Source organism: Fukomys damarensis, unplaced genomic scaffold, assembly GCF_012274545.1.
Source record: "Fukomys damarensis isolate Sample0158 unplaced genomic scaffold, DMR_v1.0_HiC HiC_scaffold_36, whole genome shotgun sequence".
Taxonomy (NCBI): Eukaryota; Metazoa; Chordata; class Mammalia; order Rodentia; family Bathyergidae; genus Fukomys; species Fukomys damarensis.
The window spans coordinates 2,732,572-2,748,027 of NW_022900948.1; the positions used below are offsets into that span (position 1 = coordinate 2,732,572).

General features: G+C 38.4%; 1 protein-coding gene across 15 annotated transcripts in view; it reads right to left on the reverse strand.

The window, feature by feature from the left end:
- Nucleotides 1-15,456, reverse strand: part of Elavl2 (ELAV like RNA binding protein 2) — a 168,747-nt gene that overhangs the window by 139,713 nt on the left and 13,578 nt on the right. For 2 of the 15 annotated variants that reach the window (XM_033759147.1, XM_033759144.1), the window contains exon 1: nucleotides 856-954. The exons of 6 other annotated variants lie outside the window; for them this stretch is intronic. The gene's annotated coding sequence lies outside the window, so the exon portion shown is untranslated. Of the gene's footprint in view, nucleotides 1-855; nucleotides 955-3,856; nucleotides 4,396-15,456 lie in introns of those variants that run through there. 7 more of the 15 variants (XM_010626995.2, XM_010627003.2, XM_010626997.2 and 4 more) reach the window with 7 other exon arrangements.

The following is a 15,456-nucleotide window of genomic DNA, read 5'->3' on the forward strand; positions in this document are numbered from 1 at the left end:
CCCGGACTGCCTCCCGGAGGGCCAGTCTCCCTTGACCTGAGGGTGACACGGGCTGCGGCAGTTGGGCTCCGTCTCTCGGGCTCGGATTCCCACCAGACACCTCCCCCGGGTTTCCTAGGACCATAGGGAGAGTCATGTGCCCTGAGGCGGCGGATTCCAGGTGCAAGTTTGCAAACCCCCGAAGCACGGAGCCCTCAAGGGGAGTCAGAGTAGCTCGAACGGGGTTATTTTGATATACGTGTGTGTGCCATTGGTATATGCACACACATTTATGCTTATACGTTGCAAATATACTTGATAAGGTCTTTTTTTCCCTTACTTCACAACCAAAACAGGTCCTGTCACCACACAAAAACTAAAGGCTTAGTCCCCCACTGCCCCTCCCTGCCTCTTCAGATAGAATCGAACTCTTAAATCAGCCTGGAGTACCTGTGCCGGGTGCTATGCTCTGCTCCAAAGGCAAAGTAGGAAGTACTGCGCTGGACTGTGTAGCACCTGCCGCTAGCCGCATCCTTCCTTCCAGTGCCCCAACTCCACACAAGGCCAACTCTTCACCGAGGGGACGTCCCACGGCTGCCCAGGCTAGGCCTGCCACCTCGCCCAGTTCAATCCCTTTTCCTTAGAAAAACCTGCGCCTGTCCTCAACCCAAACCCGTAACTCAGTCAAAGCCGACCCCCGAGCCACGCGGAGAGAGCACGTTTTTTACACCTGCTTGGCCATTTAATTGCAAGAGCACCTGTCGTATTGAGTTGTTTGGTCGTTTTTTGTTGTTTTTTTTTTATTGCAAAGGTTTCTGATTTAACCTTTCCCCCTTAAAAAAAAACTGCATATAAAATATCACCTGTCATACCTACCTGAAATTGCAGGAGGTAAGAGAACGGAACTGAGCAGTGGGCGACTGAGTCGCCGCAAGAACGTGACCGAGGTTACAGCTTCAAGGGCATGCTGCGGTTTTGATGCAGCAAGGTCCGCTAAGGGCGCCCAGCGCTCCCCGCCCCCATGCGACGGGCGGGGCATTCAGGGGAGAAGGGAGGAGGACTCCTCTAACCTAGGGCGGAATTGGGGGGAGACAAATTTACCCTCTTGAACGAAGTCAAATCAGGCATACTAAAGTAGCGGACTCAACCATGGTGGAAATGAAGACAGGCTATCCCTGAATTTTGGAGCCCCATATTGGGGACACCAGAAGTAGCTCACTGGTTTTGTATCACCATTTCTGTGCCACCCCAAGTCGGATTTACAATTAAATGACCTTAATTGACATTGTACAGGTTCCAGAGAAAACCACTCAAAGCGCCTGCGCCTCTTTGACCTCCCTCTAAAGAGTTAATTATAATATTCCCATCCCAGGCAGGTGAGACTGCAAGGAAGAGCAGTTTCCAAATGTCAGGCGAAAATAGGCCTATCTAATTTGCCACTCCAAACCTAAAACTCTTAGAATGTTCTACACCCTACTTCCTGAAGCTATCTTCTTGAAGTTAGGGGAGGGAGAGTTCCAAGTCAACTAAATCACTGCTGTCTACGATCTTGCTTTTTGTTAAGAACTCCAGAATGGGTCAGGTTTATAAAGCTGGGTGCCTGTGCCCTTGTTTAAAAGGAGAAAGGGGAAACCATAGGACCTGCTGCTGTGATAGCCATTCCTGTCATCGTGTAAACCTAAGGGCAGTTTTGTTAATTTAATCTCCTAAAAGGAGACTTTGAAATAAAATTTCTTTCTTTTTTTGAGCACTTGATCAAATTCTAACAAATTTCTTCAATGTCCCACTTAAGAAGCCATTTTACAAGGAAAACTCACAGGCCCAGATATTGCCTATCCTTCTGTCTCCCAGAACACAAACACCTTTTCCTGACCTTTCAGAACTGACTTTCAATTAGGAAAATGATTTCTTCCAATTCCTATTGTTTTGTACTTCTTTAAATATATTTCAAGCCTACTTCGCATAGGTTGCAGTTAATAGTATAGGCCTAGGATATGAAATACATTCGTCTCCCCATCCACACCACCATGAGGATAAGTATAGGGGTGTGGAAAAGGGTTGAGGTTTAGAATCTTAACCAACGGAACTGTTTGTACATAAGAGGAGGAGGGGAGAGAACCTGTGCATTTCGGGGAAGAAGTACAGAGACATCCACCCCGACCAGCAGTGTTAAAGAAATATTAAATGGTTGACTACGTACTCTCACCCTCGCCACAATACAACCAGACCTGCAGCTGGTAATTACCAGAGAAAACACCCAGTCTCCGCATCAGCTGTTAAACGATACTTATAAATGGAAAATAGGGAACGTATCCTCCAACCCCCAATTGGCCACAGTTCTATAGCTCTCCGACTACTTCTTTACAGAGTGAAATAGATGGGTACGTAGCAACGCGCTGGGCATAAATTAAGCAACAATGGCCATGCGAGGTCCTGCCCACCGCAGAGCACCCATAGTGGGCAGTGCCACCTTGCCATCCCTGTACCCCATCGCCCTTGACAAAGTCCGCGGCAGGCTAGCAGTGCACTGTGTTTTCGAACCCATAGGATGGGTGAGGTGATGAAATGTGAGAAATTAAGCACCGCAACCGGCTTTGTACCTTCTGCTCATCCTCTGCCTCTCAGGCACCACACTCGGGAGCTCTCGAGCACACATTCACCCACACCCCTTCGTGCCGATAATTGGAAACTTCTCTTGGGCAAAGCCAACACCTAGCTCCACCATCACCACTCCCGCCCTCCCCATTCCCAGGTCTTCCCTGGATTCGCTCTTTTGCAGTAGAAAGCCAGCTACTTTCTCCTAAACCCCGAGATCACAAAAGTTAAAATGAAGCGTTTGCCTGTCTGCCCAGCTTCTCGTCCCATCTTGCTCCCAGCGACGATTTAACAATAGCTATTCGAGGAAGGGGAGCTGTAAGGGGGGTGGGCGAGGTCGGAGTGGCCGGCTTGGCTCCAGGGGTGCCGGAGCAGCCCCGCAGCTACGAGGGGGTTCCCCACTCCCCGAAGGCGAACTCAGCCGCGTAGGACCAAGGACAGGGCTTGGAATCCACGTCCCAGCGCCCGGCCCTGCGAGGCTCCCAGGCAGCCGCCACTTCACAGACACAGCTCCAACGAGCTTATTTACGCTTTTCTGAACAAAGAGAATCTCATATCCGGTACAGGCTTAAGGATTCGGCCCCAAATTGGCTATCTTCTTTTAAATCTGAATTACGGTAATTGGCGTCCGTGAATTAGAGCCCTTATACCTGGCAATGATGAGTTTTGACAGCTTCTAACCACCCCAGCCCCAGCCCAGCCCCAGCCCTCAGGCGGCATGTACTTTTTTCAGTCAACTACAACTCGCTGCCTGGTGCAGCATCTAAATTCCATCTGGCAATCACATCTCTCCAGCACATGCTATCTGGTTAATGCAATTAAGCCGGGAGGTTTTGTTGGTCTAATCTGCAAGTCGAGGCTTCTGATTCCCCTTATGATACTAAAGCCTCTCCGGTCCTCCGGTTCCTTTGCGAAAGTAGAGGCATGCATCCCCCAACACCCAAGTTATCCCTCTCTTCCGACGAAATGAACTTCCAACCACATTCCCGAAGCTCGTTGAACATCTAGCCTCCCACTGCACCCCTGCTTTACCCCGGACACATTACCACTTAAGTTTCCATCACTGACACTTTCCGATATTCAGTACGTTAAGCATGCGTCTTTTAGTCTAGCTCTCTAGAATTAAAAAAAAAAAAAAAAAAAAAAAACAGAGCAGTAGGTTTGAAATGAGGCAAACATGTGCAATTAACTTCATATTCTGCATTCCGCTCACTTACAGGTTTTCTGGGTTTGCCAGCACATCGCTGCAACTAATGATTAAAGAAACCAAACCGAAACTTACCTTTCTCCCTTAAGGTTTTTGTGTATGTGTGTTTTTAAAGTAACGGTGCAGTTCTCCCAATAAGGATGAGCAAGAAGCTGCTGGATAGTTCTCTTAAGACAGCACGAAACCTAAACTGTGCTCGGCTTAAAAGAAGCAAATAAAAAGAAATGCTTTCGACCCCAAAGTCCAACGCTAAAAGAAATGGCGAAAAAGAAAATATGAAAGGGGAGGGGAAACTTAAAAAAAAGAGAGTTTAAAAAGACGGAGAGACTATCCTCCTATTGCCGTTCAACTAAACAAAAAGGGGCAAGAAAAACAAACCAAGGAACAAAGAAAGAGACGAAAGAACGTTTTTTCAAAAAGACGACGTCTTTCTCCTTGTTGCTTTTTAGTAGGTCGCTACAGGAGTAAGCTGCTGCATCTCTAAGTGAGAACAGAAATGGGGGGGGGGAGACGTCTTAAAAGGGAGGTGGACTGGACCACAGATTTATAGCACCGTATCACCAACCCCTTCTCTGCCTCCGCACTGCCGTGTGTGCAGCTGCTCTGCCAGGCTCCTATCCCGGCCAGCACGCGCGGAAGTATACGCCGAGTCGTGCCACAACGCAACTTGCTCAGTGCTCCGGATTGCTGATTGGTCTAGCCGCTTCCATTGAGACCGCCCAGGCGAGGCTGCGTGACACGATTGGATAGAAGCTTGTGTCACTCTCGAGAGCTCAATGGAGTCCCTTTTCAAGGTAAGTTGTGCGGGGAGGTACACACTTAACACAGGCGGCGAAGGGTAATGCAAGAAGCAAAAAGAGATGGGGAGAGAGCAACGTGGGAGGGTTGGAACTGTACTATCAGAGTTTGCGATATGGCACGATCTGCTATCCTCTCAAATCTTTCTGCTTCCGAAAGACTCATTTCCATTGCCATTATTGCTGCTTCTTTGGTATATTTCTTTATAACATTAAACTCTGCCCGGTATGTATGAATCACTGAGAGCTCCCTTGTCTTTGATCTGAGTGAAAAGGATGAATGTACATCCATTACTTTCCCGCATACCTTTTTCGAGTTGTGTTCCAGTATTCTGTATTAAATATTAGGCAATTGTCTCTTTATATATGCATATTGCAGATCTCTTGTTTGGGGGGTATTTTTGTTTGTTTGTTTGTTTTAATCAAACATCTTTTTAGAGTAAGAATGAAGTCAGAAATTCTTTCAAATAAAGCTACACGGTTTAAATTAGCTTTCACTTCATGTCAGAATAGAATAGGATAGGAGAAACATCCTGTCCAGGAAAATAGGTACTGAGTAGAGATAAGGTCCTTCTTCACTTGCAGGTGTGGGCTGATGATTCAAAACAAGATCAACTGTATATAAAATCAGAACATGCCACTCTTGCATTTGCTGGCAGTACAGCTCTTGGACCACACCTGTATTGCTGACAGTAAACATAACTGAACCCTTACCAGGGCTTTTTCTTAGAATAAAAAGTTTAACCAAAAAAACAAGTGTCAGTGTTTCTGCTTTATAAATGAAAATTACTAAATTAAAAACCCTTATTTTATGAACATTCAGGAGACTGTTAGGCAGTTTTGCTCATATTTATTTCTTCATCTAAGTACAAGTGAGGTCCTTGGAATTTTCTTGACGTTTAAGAAGAGACAATATTCATGTGATGTTATGTTCTTCTCCGGCCAGGATTTCTTTTTCCCATCTTGAAAGATAGTGCCAACTTCCTACACAGTAGTTAACATTACTTATATGTCTTCGCTAGAGCCACATCCTTTTCTGAGGGAAAAATCCTTTACCTGTTTATTTACTATTGGTCACTGCCTTTGAGAATATTTGAGAAAGAAGGCTCAAGTAGGAAATAAAAATTTCAGGTAGGTATAGGTGTTATAGAAGGGAAAAGAGTAAAATAACTTTAAATTGAAGAGTAAAGTTATTCAGTGTTCATTGACTCTGTCCTTGAGTGTTGATACTTGAATAAGGGCAAAGAACAGAGAAGCTGTTCATCTCTCTTATAACCTGTGTAACAATGTATGAGTTCTATTACTTTGCATGACAATAACAAGGGGATTGGAAAGAAGGCCCCCACTATATACATTATCTTATAATTAGCATTTACAATTATTCCTTAACCTCCACTCCCACTGTTTTTTATAACAACAGCCCCTAGGGTATTAATTTCATTTTAAATCTATTCTCCAGACTTAAGTGAAACTCAGAGCGAAAAGAAAAAAAATGAAGAAATGGGGTTAAGAAGCTAGGGGAAAAAAGAATGCATTCTATATACAACAGATATATGAATAACAGGAAATTGGGTTTGTTGTCAACCTCCTTCAAACTCTACGTTTACCCCTCAGCTCAGTACAAAAACAAAACAAAACTAAAACCCTCTTAAGTAAATACAGTTTAGATTAAAATGCAATACTTTTTGGCTTAATCGGACTTATCTATAAAATGAATTGTCTTTTTCCCTATTATCACGCTCTTAAGTTGATACTGCATTAGTTGTGTGTGTTCATGTAATTTTCTCACCACTCTGAAGAAAATCATTACTATGTGTCTTCTAACAAATACTTTGTTTTACTTTCTGATGCAAATAATATATATCCATAATAAAGATGTGTAGATTACAATGCTATATTTTCCAAAAGGACAGGAATTGTACAAAGCTGGGGGTGGTATGGAGTAATGAAAATCTTAACATATTTGTTACATCAGGATATTACATAGAAAATGACAAACTTGTTCATTCAAGTACAAAATAATAAATTATATATTTCATATATGTCCTCTTTTCTGTTGTGGCAGACCAGCATATATTTTTCAAAATATTTTCATCTTTAATATAATATCTTTTCTCTGTAGGTAAATGTATTCATATTCTTTAAGACATTCAAAATCCTAAAATACTAGTTTACTTCCTAAACAAAATAGATGTGTTTAAAACTTCTAAGTGTATAGGTGTACCATAAGCAACATGTGCTTTTTCCAACTTTTCAAAATAAAAGCTGGCTTGGGCACAAGAGGAAAAAATGAGAACCAAGACCTTGCATGTAAAGATACAAGATCCCAGTAATGAATGTAGCTGTACTGTCTACCTAGAATGTACCAATAAATTAAATTTTTAAAAAAATAAATAAAAGCTGGCTTGGGCACAAGAGGAAAAAATGAGAACCAAGACCTTGCATGTAAAGATACAAGATCCCAGTAATGAATGTAGCTGTACTGTCTACCTAGAATGTACCAATAAATTAAATTTTTAAAAAAATAAATAAAAGCTGGCTACAATCACTTTAGCACGAATAATATCTGGATGTTGATTTCACTTTGAAGTCCATGTGTCTCAGTCTGAAACATTCACATACACTGTACTTTTTGCAATTAATGAAGGCTATGTGCAAAGACATCACTCTATATTAAGCAATAATGTAATCATCCTCCATTGATTCAAAGTTAGGTAAAAGAATTATCCACAGCATTAGAAAAACACTTAAAAGATTTTTGAGACCTAGTTAAGTCATATTATCTCTAACATATTCTCAAATTCCTCAGCAGTTTCAGTTGAAGCAGAAAGGAGAGTGAGAGAGCTCCTGAAGTTTGGAGAAAGTTTTGTGGTCAAATGAATAAAATTGCAACAAGAATGGTTCTAAAAGTTGAAAAGATAATGAATTTAGCTGATTATTTTAAATAAGTTTCTTTATTAAAAAATAAAAGAATAGCCACTCACTGGAATACTTAAAGTTATTATGGACAATGGTGTATATGAAAAATAACCCCTCCTTACACTTAGTTATTCTTAGGATTGGGAAGAGAGTGATGTTAGTATTTTACAATAAGGGACTCTATAAACTACTTGTGACTTTTTAAAAAGTAAACAAAACAGTTAAGCTATGTAAATAAGTTTACAATGTTTGGCTTAGGGTGGAAATCCCAAGCAATATACCTTCTCAGACAAATTAAAATATCATTGTGTTACTTTGTTCGAGAAGAGGGGTTGTGTTGATAATGTTGGAAATGTAATAATGTCTCTATGAGAAATATAGATATTACATAACCTGATGGTTACTCTTTTGTTTAGTCTTCTAAAGGTAGTATCAATTTTTCTTCCACACTTTAACAAAATAAAAAAGTATGGAGAAAATTGACACCAATATGTATTTAGACCTTAGCAACAGGGCACGAGAATGAGCAGGATTTAGCACCATGGACAGAGACCAGCAGAGTCAAAAGGTTTGCAAAGCCTAAAGCAGTGTTTTCTGTCCCTCTCTGAGAGACACGGAAACTGCTCCTCTTAGGAACGTTTCATTCCACTGACTTTGAGAAAGAGACTGTCCTACTCCATAGAAAGACATTTGTTTTGAATTAGGTTCTCTTTTGTTAGGACTCGACCATTGTGACAAACCGCCAGGAGAGTTAGAGCCCCGAATTCACAGAGCACCTTCTACTGCCCTCCTCCTTTGCACATACTTCCCTTACCTAGATGAGCACGCCTTTCATCAGAGTGTCCATGCAAAATAACTGCAGATCCAGGATATCTCAGAAAATTCAGGTGAATCTATTCCAGAGTGTTTCATCCTCGAAATCCCCAGTGAGAATGGCCACAAAAATACCTAGCCGCTCATCCGCACTCCCCTCCCTCTAATTCTTCTCCGGGCTCCTTTCTCTCCTGGCAAAGGGGCAAAGTCTTTTATCCGAAGGTGAGTAACTTCCCTGACTATTTTGCAAAAACCTTTTATATTGCAAACACTTCCATTAAGGACAATGCCAGGGGCAGCAATGAGCAGGATCACAAACATCCCTTACTTTCTTTTTACGTTGTGGCTTTAAATTCCTGTTCCAGAGGAGACACTGTAAAGTTAAAAGGCACGTTCAAGAAGAAATCCTTAAATCCTGACATTAGTGTTCGCACTGAAAGATATGTGAATTATTTCATTGTTTATAAACCTAAATAAATGTAACTTGCGTCGCAATAAATTTTAAGAGAGCAGCCTACTTTGTCCCTGCTGGTCCACACAACACATAACCTCCTTTTTATAATTCTAGGGAAAATTTGTATGGCACTCGTTCTCCTGCAAATGATTTCCTGCTCATATTCAAACCAAACTTTCTTGCACATGCCCCAGGATGTCTCAAAAAACATATTTGCAGCCTCAGATCGACGATCATTTACCTAAATGTTCCCACAACTGTCCACAGATTTTTCTCCTCTATTACTCAGTAGCAACTTTTGGGAGGATAAATTCACGTCTCTGCTATTCTGCAAAGGGGCTTCAAGGCAACCAGGAGAGGGTGAGCTAAGAAAAACTGGAGGTGAGAAAGGGCAAATCAGAGCCTTGTGTTCGTTTTTTCTCAGGGATGCTAACAGTCTTCTCTAAGCTTCCTCTTGCAGCCGATACATCTCATGCAAAATTAATACAAGTAATTAAAAATAGCAGTTTCCAAAGTTAAAGGAAACCATCTGTCTCAGCTGGTAGCAATCAGTCTTTTCGCTGGCCCCTTTTACCGGGACCTGGGAAGAAACGGTTTTTCAGCTTCCGATGCTCGGAGGCTCTTTCTTATATTGAAGATTTATGTTTCCACTCGTGTGCAATGCACGTCTAATTTGAAATAATAAAGCCGGGCTGAGCAACCAGTCAATCAGAGCTATCAACTGCGTTCAGCACGCCGCCCTGCCCCCACGCCCTGGTCTCTTAACTCCCCACCCCCTTGCTCTATCGGCCCTCTCCTCCTCTGTCCTCTCTCCTCTGCGCTCTCGTACACTCACACTTTTCCCCCCACGTGTGTTCAGATCAAACCCTTGCCCCACAGAGCAAGTGACGGCACCGGGGTACGGTGACAAAGGCGGAGTTTGTATCAGAAGAAGACTGAGGCCCAGGGAGACACAGAGGCTAGAGAAACAGCTGTCTTATCAGCCCGCTGCAGAGATGGAGATGGCTGAGAGGTCCTCAACAGATAATCACTTGAATAGGTTTGCAATGCGCCAAACTTCACGCTTGATAAGGCCAACCCAATGTAGAGAGCAGCCCAGATCCTGCTCCATTCTGTTTTATCTGGGCTGTAAATTAAGAAATTGAAATTCAGGTGGCAGAAGCAGCAGCCTGCTGATAGACCGCTAAAGTAAACTGTCATTAAAATGCCTTCGGCAGGCAGAGAGGGGGCGCCTGGAATGGGATATTGTTTTTTTTGTTGGTGGTGATGATGGCGGTGGTGTTTATATGGGGGTAGGAAGCAGTGAGAAGAAAAAGCCCACTGGCTTAAAAATTATTTGGAGAGGGGAACTGTGAAGGCTGGGAAAGGAACATAGTGTCCCATCACAATTCCCATCCATAGCTCCTATAAACAATTTCAAAGTCTAAAGTTAAGTGAAGTTAAGTGTGACAGAGATTAAGGAACAATTTAAACCAGTCAAGCATAAAAGAGAATTCTATCTTTATAAGAGAAAGGGCAGAGAAAGGAGATCCCAAGTGGACTCACATTCTCCTTTCCTTTTCAGAAAACACAGATCAGCAGGATACAGGAGTGTTAGTAAGACCTGAAGTTCATCTGGCTTTTTTTTTGTTGAAATGATAGGGCCTCAGCAGAGATTCACAATAATTTTTAGAATTGTCTAAAAAGTTATCAACTGCAGAAAAGAATTTCCTTATCTACTTCCAGGAATAAAGTTATTTCAACTTCTTCTCCTCTTTACCCAGGTCAGTACGACAGGGTAATTTAGGAAACTCAAAAAATTCCAGGTATATATATTTTATATCACCTGGTTTACATAGCACATGTTATGTCTACACTTCTCTACTTTAATAAATATGAGGTTTGACATATTACAACTTTTGAATTTTATTCCCCAAATTTAATATATATAATGACCAACACATAGCCACGAATCTTGCTGTCTTCATTCCCAGAAGACGTAACACTATACCGTGTCCTTTGTGTCTTAAGTGGATTGATTGCAAGTACACTGGTATCCACTTATGAGATATATAAGTATGAGAGGATGCATTACATTTTCCACATGGCATTATCTTTTGTCTTAGGAACATTTATAAAAAGCTGACAATACATAGTTAATAAAGCTTTAGAAAATCATTTTTTTACTTTAACCCCAAAATTTAGATCACTGTAAGAGTACATATAACTGACAATATAAAAGCTGCTTAACTCACTTTGGAGAGAGAAAAATTAAACATACATTTGCTGGAAAAAAGTGCTGAACAGTGTGATAAGGAGCAATTAAACATACATTTGTTATGAAAAGTTTTGAGAAAAACATTTGAATTCTGTTTCAGTAATTATTAAACTATTCTGATATATTAAAAATAACTCCTCTAAACTTTGAGGTTATCCTGTTACTCATAGATTGGTAAGCAAATAAGCATGTTATAAGTTGGGGAATCTCACATTTCTGTTGAAGCACATGTGAAAATGCTTTATAGAATATAACATAACGGACAGGTTGTTTTCTTTCTCTTTTAAATCCAGGTGTGTACGTATGAATAAGTACTATCTATATCCTTAAATTTATGGCTCTATGAGCTAACTTTTCCTTTCCACACTATCATTTTCCTTAATGTTATATTTGTTTAAATAATGGCCACTATAAAAGCATTTTTAAAAATATTCTTTTAATAAATTCCAGCCATTTAGTCACTATTACATTGTCTTTGACAGTAAGATAAACAAGATATTTTTCTGCTTCTTACAAGACTCAAATGTTTGAATTACCAATTTTAATGGTCCCTGAAGCTCTGTTTTTTGTTTTTCTTAATCAAATTGAATATAATTATACAGTGGACAACTGAAATTATTTTTGTTTATGTAGGTACAACTTAAAGGTGTGAATTTGCATAAAAACTAAAATATGTTCTCTACTTTTGAAACAATTTGAAAAAATATTTCATAGACTAAAATTGTTACGGTTTTGCAAAACTAAAAGATAACTTTGTTTTTAAAATTATTGAATAGAAAAGTGTTTTAGCATAAAATTAATATAAAAATCATTCCTGAGAGAAGGATGAGGGAGGAAGGAGAGAAGGGGAATAAAAATAATTAAAACATGTAAAATATGTACCTGTTCCCTAAGTTGAATGTAAACATCATGTACCGCAAATGTATATTAATAAAAAAATTTAAAAGAAAAAGAAAAATGTACCCTTATACTTAGGTATATGGAAATATTCTCTCATATTTTGATCACATGGAAAAAGTTAATAAAATATCTATGATTTGGAAAAATTTAAAAAATGCATCAATATCTGTCATAAATAAATGCTATAGATGGTTTCTAAAGGCACAGCAATTCATTATAAATGATGAAAGATAATAAAGTATCCAGAAATATAAAATTTTTTTCTATTATTAATTTTTGTAGGAGATGGGACAGCATACAATTAAAGCAAAGCATTTCTATGATATATAAAGACAAAATTATTAGAAGCTTTTGAAATACTCATGTTATCATATTTTGTTTATAACTGATCATAATTCACTTACCAAAAAATCAGAAACAATTGTGTCTGTCCAGATACAACATTTATCATCAGCTAAGGACGAACTGCGTGATAATCGGTTCCTATCTCTAAATATTTATTCCTGACCATTAATAAGAAGCTCATTTCATTTTGATTCAATGTCTTTTGAGTTCCTACCATGTGCCAAAATAACAGAATTAGATTAGGGGCAATAAATGCTTAATAGAAATCAAATTACTTTTTAGAAAATCTTAATAAAAGGAAAATTTAGGATATTTAAAAAGCTCAGTAAATGTTATATAAAACATCTTCATAAAGTGTCTGGGTTCTGTGGTGGTTATAATGTATTCTAAAATTTTCTACACTATCTCTCTAAAATTTTTTTTATAGTTTATCTTGTCAAATAATTATACCTTTAAATAAAAATGGTAAAATCATCATTATAGGAGCTTTGCAAACTGTTAAGAGATCAGGCCTTGACTTCAGACACATGTACATTTGAACCTTACTTCCCTTCGTCACTGTGATGCTTTGGCCAAGTTATTCTTTTTTAAGCCTTATTTTCCTGATCCATAAAGTGATAAAAATGATGATCAATTTAAGACCACTAGGAGGTTAAATGTAATCATGAGTATAAAATAATCAAATTCCCTAGCATAGAGGAAGTGGTCAATTCATGAAGACTACAGTTATGGAAACAAAAATGGTAACTTAGCACATTTATTTGATGAAGCCAGAACTCAAATTTCTGCCTTTGCATGTCTCTTAAATATTTTCATTTGCTCTCATTAATGTCCTAGCAGATATACTCTATGATAGATATCTTCCCATATTCCTAATTGTAACCAAGTTTAAAAGGCCCCAGAAGGCATAAAATCTCCTGTCTGCCTGCCCTGTTATGTTACTGCAATATATTTCCCAATACAATTTCATGATTCACCAATAAAAAGTTGTGGGTCTTCAAAAAGGAACTGAGTCTGAGATCCCATTTGACTGATATAATAAAAACACCTTAGATTTTTATAGTGCCTTTTATCACAAAAAGCTCAATGCACTTTTACATATTTATCATTGTAACCCCAGGAGGCATGGAAGAACATAAATTATTTCTCATTTTCAGGGGCATAGCAGAGGCATTTGGAATTTAGGTAACATTTCTAAGGTTAATAGAAATAGCAGATTTCCTAAAAGTCAGTTTTCCTTTAGTGTTAACTCTCTTTCGCATTAATTATGGCTATTGTTACTTTAGTTAGGCTCAAATTTTAGTATTTGGCATTAAGTATAGCTTATAATTCAGTTAATTATTTGATGAAATCAAGTTGAATTAAATGTATACCATTACTGTCTAATCAAATTAAAATATTTTTATTTCATGTAGAAACATTTATTCAATGTATATATATATATATATATATTCATTCAAATACATATATATATATATATTCTTATTTACCATTCTGTGTTAATTCTAAATCAAGACTTTAAAATTTATTTGTCCTTTGCAATGAAAGAAATCAGTTCCAATGTTTTTGTCAATCACCTCTCTCTAGGCTCATTCCTCTTTCCACATATATTTTTATAGACTTTTATATTTATTCCATTTCCATAGGCTAACAGAACTTTCAGCTCTAGTTTTCTGTTTCTTAGGTTGTCTATGCTTGAAAAATCTATCAAACTAAATATCCAAAGGAATATAAAGATAGACTACACAAAGGGCTTTCATAATAGTTTTCTGTTAGTTTAGAATAAAACAAAATGGAGCACTAATGTCCATTTGATATTGTAAAACATAGCATCTAAGAACAATACTAAAATTGGCTTATGATTTATAGTTTTGCAGTTTCCTCCTGGGCTTTCTTTGCTATGGGTTGCTGTAGATGCAGCTTCAGGTTTTCAGTTAATAAGTAAAATTTAAGAAAAGAAAATTTAATAGCCTGATTAAAAAAAATGATTCTTAAGCTTTTTCAAGTTTTACTTCATTGTAGGTTACAATAGAAAATATATAATGTTTTTAAGCTTCAATAGGCATCTGTCTGTATCCTAAAATTATTTATAATTTGATCAGATGGATGCATTCAAGGTCAAGCCCAGTCATGTGACTGCCAGACATCCGTGAGAAAGTGTAATTAGCACCACAAAGAAGCACATATGTATTACACCGAATATCCAGTACTCTAGCTTATTGTCATTTCACGCCAATTCCTCTTAACTCTTTTAGAGGATATGACTAACTGGAAAATCTATTTCTCTGATCAAGCTAACATATATACCTTCTGAGGCTGAGGATACTGTTGCAATAGAAATATTATATCCCTTTGGTCACTGTCATTCTGGCATAAGAAATTAGAGAATATGGGTGTTTGAAATGTCAGTTTTTGTAAACATGAGTTGAAAGTTGTAACATAAATGAATGGTGTTACAGACTGTTTAAGCTGTTTGAGTAACAAATAGACATTTCCTTGAATTATTTTGACACAATTTACTGTGAAATTTCTTTTTTTTCTCTTGCTGATATTTCTAGATTCCTTGTGCAGACAATAAAAAGAAAGACTTTCTTCTATGTCAGTTCTCATTATTTAACTCATAGAGCACTGATGTTTTCTGGAATACTAATATATCCTAGATGTAAAATGAATACTGAAAGAGGTGTGTCTTCATATTAGGTAGTTATATCAAAAGGATACATGAAAATTTGAGCTTCTTTTAAAGTCTCTATTAAAAAGGAAATTAGTAATATATATTATAATGTTCAGTCCTCAATTTAAAAAATATTTATATAAATCTGATCCATTGGAGAGGAGGGAATATGTTCAGAAAAAATGAAGGGAAGTTTAGATCTAAAAATTGCATGACTTTGCAGGAAGAGATCAGGCTAACTGCAGTGAAAGGAGGTTACCTGAGTATGGTTGAGTTATATCATGCTGGTTTTGAAAGTCAGCAGAGAGAAACAAGAACATAAAACTACCAGCTACATTATACCCATTGAGAGATCTGACTTCCAGAGTACTATGCAGGAAGAAACTCAGAAGTATAGGAATAGAAATTGTCTTGGGTTAAATATAAAGTATATAATATAGGGCCGGGGATTTAGCTCAGTGGCACTGTGCCTGCCTTGCAAGCACAAGGTCTTGAATTCATTCTCTGGTACCAGGA